The following is a 6,221-nucleotide window of genomic DNA, read 5'->3' as shown; positions in this document are numbered from 1 at the left end:
AGAGAGAGAGGTTGAGGATCTGTCCTGCTGCGCTGGTACGTGTGTGATGCATCGAAGCAGGTCCCGCCCACTCCTCTGCGCAGCCAATCGTCACAGAGCTGAGATCTGCCTGGCCACTGACTGCAGGTGATTAAATATGATAAAGAAACAGAGAGTTGTGACTGATGGGAGAGAAAGCAGAGAGAGCAGGAGAGGGGATTTTTGCTTGACTGAGTGCTGAATGTGAATCACAGTACAGTTACCACTCGAGGAATCACCTGGAGACATAATTCAATTAGCACTGAGAAAACACACACGCACACACTTACTTTCATACACAGCCGAATCTAAACTGTCTGCATTGGGGATATGACTGGGAAATAATTAGATTATCAATAGAGAGTTTTCACATCACAATATAGTATTGTGAAGTTAAGGGTCTATGTATTTCTGCTGTTTAACTTGTTAAAAATAAGTTTGGAAACAACGCCTTTTGCGCTTTCATTTCCGACTGTATCCTCAACTTTTTGAATTTATCAGTTGTGACCAAGTTGACATGTTCAAAATGTTTTTTTGTCTGACTAATGCTCCATAACTTAAGGCTAAAAACATACTTTACTATCAGTTTAAATATGTACAATTATTTTGTAATACATTTAAAAAAAATTAAAAAAACACTTTACTAATCTGTTTTATCATTCAAGCTCAAGTTGGTAGCATATATAATCAAAACAAGACTGAGCAGGATAAAGACTTTCTGTTTTAAATCACCCTTCCCTTCTTTGCATATAGTTTGATTACTTTATATGGGATCTTGCATTCATTTGCCATATTGCAATGGTATATCAACATTATAAATTAGCCTATCCGTATTAATAATATGATAAATAGTTCAAGCACATAGCTAAAAAAAAAGGGACCAGAAGTGAATACTAACTGTAATAGCAATCCTTAAATTCACACACACACAGGTTTCAGTCTGCAGAGTGTGAGGGGCTGCCAGGGACAGTTGGTGCCATCACTGGTGCTGGCTGTCTGCCACCAGGCTGTAAACCCCCCCACAGCAGGGAACAAGAAGAGCTGTTTATCTGACTTACTCCAAGACTGCCAGCATCACCCTCCCCCAACTATTACTAATGATGGGCAATGCTCCACTGGCATATCTGCCCTTCTAACTACCCCCCGCCAGCCTAACATCCACCACAAAGCTCCCGAAAACCCACCCACTGTTTCCCATCTATAGCTACTGTTCTACCTGCACGTCTCTCTACCCATTCACCTCAACCATATGCCACAAAAATCCCCCTCTGGTTAAATCCATAAACCCATACGGTTTGGTGTTCAGCTCTGACTGAAGGTGCCACCAGTGTAAGATCTGACCCATTTGCCAAACCTAAAGCAAAAGGAGAGAGAGACAAAATACAATACATATTTAGTTTTGTTTTTCATTATTTTTGGTATTTTGTCCCATTTTATTGTATTCTTATATATTATTAATGTATCTGCTGCACATTTTTATTTCTAAATATGTTTTATAATAATACATTATTCTTAATGTGTTATCTTGTGTTGTGTGTGTGCACCTATGGTGTGCTCCAATAAACCAAAGTAAATTCACTGTGTGTGATAACCTACTTGGCAAAAGTCTGATTATGATTCTAATAGATAGCTAATATCTCAGCTGATATATAGACAGAGAGATGGATAGAGACAATAAGAAGGTACAATTATGCAGCTTGCACATGATAATATAATAATTCAGCATGCACAGGATAATATAATAATACAGCATGCACAGGATAATATAATAATACAGCATGCACAGGATAATATAATAATACAGCATGCACAGGATAATATAATAATACAGCATGCACAGGATAATATAATAATACAGCATGCACAGGATTTAATCCGTTTTTTCTCCTTTGATGTGGAATGGAAACCCCATGTGGAAAACACCTGCTGCAACACCACAGTCTGATTAGCATTTAAAGTTAAGCTATCCGGAAGTACGACTTTTTGGCAATATTCAACCCATAGAAAGCTACATTTTATAACACTTTAACCTACAGAAATTACTATTATGTAGACTTAAATCTGCATTAAACAATTTTGAGGTCTAAAAACTCGCTCCGAAACAAAGAGTATTAACTTGACAACCATTGAGAGTGGTTAGCCGTATGGCATTGCTATGGCTAACGTGCTAGCAGAGAGATAGCTAGTTACTTAGCTAACCTTACATGTTGGGGCGCAGTGCTTCTAGAAGATACATAACAATGTCACTAACCTTTAAACTCTGGCTTGTCCACTTTTAAATGGTAGCAATTAATAAAATAAGATCTTATTGAAAGTAGGCAAAAGCAGATACAGTAGGTAGACACTGACTGTCCTCCCTCTCACAGTGTCAAACCCTCATCATCATAGTCCCTTCTTTACCACAGTAAACATCCTCATCATCCCTGCATGTGGCAGGTTTTCCAGGGACAGTAAATCCTCTGCAGCTTGTCCTTGTTAACCTGACAGTGGTTTTCCGGTCTGTCTGCCATCCAGCTGTGAAGTCTTGGCCTCGGGGCCAGCCCTGTTACCTTGGTGACATTGAAGCTGACCACCCACCATTCCAAGCATCACTTTCACCCTTTGCTGTAGACAGGGATGTAAAGTGACTAAGTAGATGTAGCTACTTAAGTACTGTACTTAAGAACAATTTTGAGGGCATTGTAAGTATTTTTATTATTTTGAGTTTGTTGTGGCATAAGCTCATGGCAACTCAAGAGACTCAAGAAATGTATCTATGAACTTTGTTAATATAATAAAGAAAAGCAATTACCAGTATTGTTATCTCAACAATATACACAATAAGGCTGATTGTTTGATTTTTTTTGGGTAAAACACTTCATGTACTCAGTTGATCATTTAAGGTAATAGGATATTGTAATATAATTATTCTTTATAGGCCTACATTGGAAAGCAGCTCAAACATTTAAAACCAAAATCAGTTTAACATTGGTCACACCCAAAATCCCCCAGATATCTCTCTTACCAGATACAAAGTATAATCTCAAACATAGCTTTTAATATAGCCAAATGGATTTCTGCAGATGGAGGGAGTGGACTTTAAGGCAAAATTCAGGCCCACAGCCGCTCAACGTGATAATGATCAGCATCATTCATCAGGAGCACCGATGTGTCCAACCAGACGCAGCACTGCTTGTGAGTGTCTGTCTCTGTTGACCTGTGGTGCTTCACTCTCTTCCCACCCCCACTCCAGCCAGGGTTGCTAAGCGACCATAGAGCAGCCTATGGAGAACACACATGCGCGCGCGCGCGCACACACACACACACACACACACACACACACACACACACACACACACACACACACACACACAGACACACACTTGGAAAACCCGGGAACTCTGAAGGAGGAAGATAATGTACTGGCACTCCACCCCTCCATCATGCTCTGTGACCCCCAAAATGTGAAAAGAAACAGCCGACCCTGCTGTCTGCTGGAGGAGATTCAACTCAGTAACCGTGGCCCAGTGACTACTTCTCATGCCTTGGATACACTAAGGATGAAATAATATGGAGGTTTAATCGCAGATTGAAAATACTGGAATTATCATGTAAAAAACAACTCACACATTTCGTTATTTAGGCAGGCAGGAAGGTGATGATTTATTATTACCTTATTTAAGATTGTTTATTTATTCTTCAATAAAAACATTGTGTCCGTTCTGCAACCCTGTCTCCTAAAAATTACGTTCCCACAGAACTAAACTGCATTCTCAATTACGTTTAGCTAGAAACGTATTTTCTCCCACGTTACGTTAGTTATGAACGTATCTCAAATACGTTTATTTTCTACATATCTTCTAGAAGCATATTTTCTTCCACGTTACGTTAGTTATGAATGTAATTTAAATACGTTTATTTTCTACATATCTTTGCCATTGATTGTCTTGCTTATAATAATGATAATTAGTTATTTATAAATATCATTTTAGAGCACACCTTTGAAATCGACAATCGGGCTCGATATATGGTTAAATTAAAATCAGTAGGCGAGGCTGTAATTTCGCCAGCTGTTACTCTCATGTGCGAGGCAGAACATAATAGTTTTAACATGCCAAAAAGCTGCTGTGTCGTTTATTGCACCTCAAACATTAAAACAAATCCAGAGTTACGTGTTTATGTACTTCCTCTAAGAAGAAAGGACAGTAACAGAAGAGCTCTGTGAGTTCAGGCTTGATCGCCGTTCAAATGACAGCGCTGGTTTCCCCAAAAGTGGGCGGGGCTGTAAAGTGAAGTAGATTTACTCTCATCTATTATTCAAAACCATTCTATTTATTCTAACGTAAATTATATGCCAGTGTTTTATCTTTTATTTATTTGTTTTTATTTTAAATCGTATAATGTCGGACTTTTTTTCCGTCTGTGAGGAAAAGAAATGGGGCTCAGAGCCTCAAAATACTGAAATCTGTATTTTTTAAAATCTTTTCCTTCTAATTTATTATTCTTTTCTAAATAACACACTGTTATTTACTCAACAATAACACACAATTATCCTTGTTTTTATTTATTCATTTAATTCTATAATCTTGGGCTTTTTAGCCGTAAATAAAGTCACCGGAAACAGACGGGACATTTTGAGCGATACACACCACAAACCCACTAAACTGATTACCCAAGATCCTCAGCTTGAAGCTTGTTGATTGGATGTTTTAGCCGCAATGCACGCTGGGATATGGTGTTGATATGATATGGAGATATGATATTCGACAACGAAAAATAAAATAATACCTAATTCAGAGTGTGCTTGCTTTTCTCTTTGGAAGTCATCACATAACGGCATTGTAATACACGGTTCGGCTGCATTACATATTACACATCTGCCGTAATTCTTTATTTATAGAGAGAGACAAACAGGAGAACTGCTGCCAAAACTGAATACTTGACGTGGATCATAAATATATCAACAATTAAACAACATCTTCAATTTCTTTTCACAAAATACGTCTCCTTGCAGTATCAATAGTAATTCGGCTGACTTTTATATTTGATCCAATTGGTATATAGGTTATATTTACACCATAACGGTGCACAGCTGATAAAAAAGGACTAAAGATATTACTGATTTTCTTTGAATATAAGAATCTAAATACTGAGTTGATAGAATAGTCAGGGGATTTGGGTGATGGGAGACACATCTATGGAATCACAATTTCAATAGCTTACTATTAAATGACGGATAGCCTATGCCTTTCTGTCTGTGATGTTTTACAAATCAGATATTAATGTGTAGAAGTAAAACAAGAGAAATAGTATAGCAATATCCTGTAAAATTATGTAAAAACATGAATAAAACTACACATCTTCAGATGTTATAAATAAGTGTCTACACTAATAATACAAAGTTATTATTAGTATGCTGTGTGTACCTTGTGTGCACCGCCTAGTGGTTAAAGCATGTTATTGAATTATTTTTGTTGAATAATCTTATTTGATCAAAACAATATTAAGAGTACATACTTTCATAGGGGGAAAGTAGAAGGTCAATGATAGAAATATAGAATATAAAAAGTCAAGAAGATACTAAGTGATCTCTACAATAAAACAGTTTAGTGCTGGATGTACAAAGATATTAATAGGAGGATGTGCAAAACAGAAAAACGAATTAACCTTTATTAACACATTAAAAAATACTTTAGGTTAAGGTCTTCTTTTAAACAAGAAAAAAGCTCTGGGGGTATCTATCTACAGATGAATATTAAGCCTGACAAAGTACTTAACGTCTAAAATATTGCTTTCCTGCAATGTTAACTATGTTGAAACACTTATTTTAAATGATATTATACACATTAATTATACTCTTATGTATGTAGATAGAATAAGAAATGTGCAGAATATGACAGTTTAATGGTGGAGGTATACAGTACACACATATTGATAGATGTCTGTTGAGGAACCTGCGACCCAAGTTGTGTATAAGATCAATACACCTTAGAAAACCTTGAAATCTTGAAAGGGATATGCAAAATAGCCATTATACAGTTTTTAATTAACTATTAGTAGAGAATAACGAGTAATGAATATACTTTATAAAGATCTGCAGATAAATGTTTAGTCTTCTCAAGCACCAACTATCAAATATCTCTCCTGATTGTTGGCACTTGACAATCACCTTCCCTGAATTGTATTCAGGTGTAACTAAAGTCTGCTTTAAGGGTTGTTTATAT

This window comes from Pseudochaenichthys georgianus, chromosome 10, assembly GCF_902827115.2.
Source record: "Pseudochaenichthys georgianus chromosome 10, fPseGeo1.2, whole genome shotgun sequence".
Classification (NCBI taxonomy): domain Eukaryota; kingdom Metazoa; phylum Chordata; class Actinopteri; order Perciformes; family Channichthyidae; genus Pseudochaenichthys; species Pseudochaenichthys georgianus.
This window is presented reverse-complemented; position numbering follows the sequence as displayed.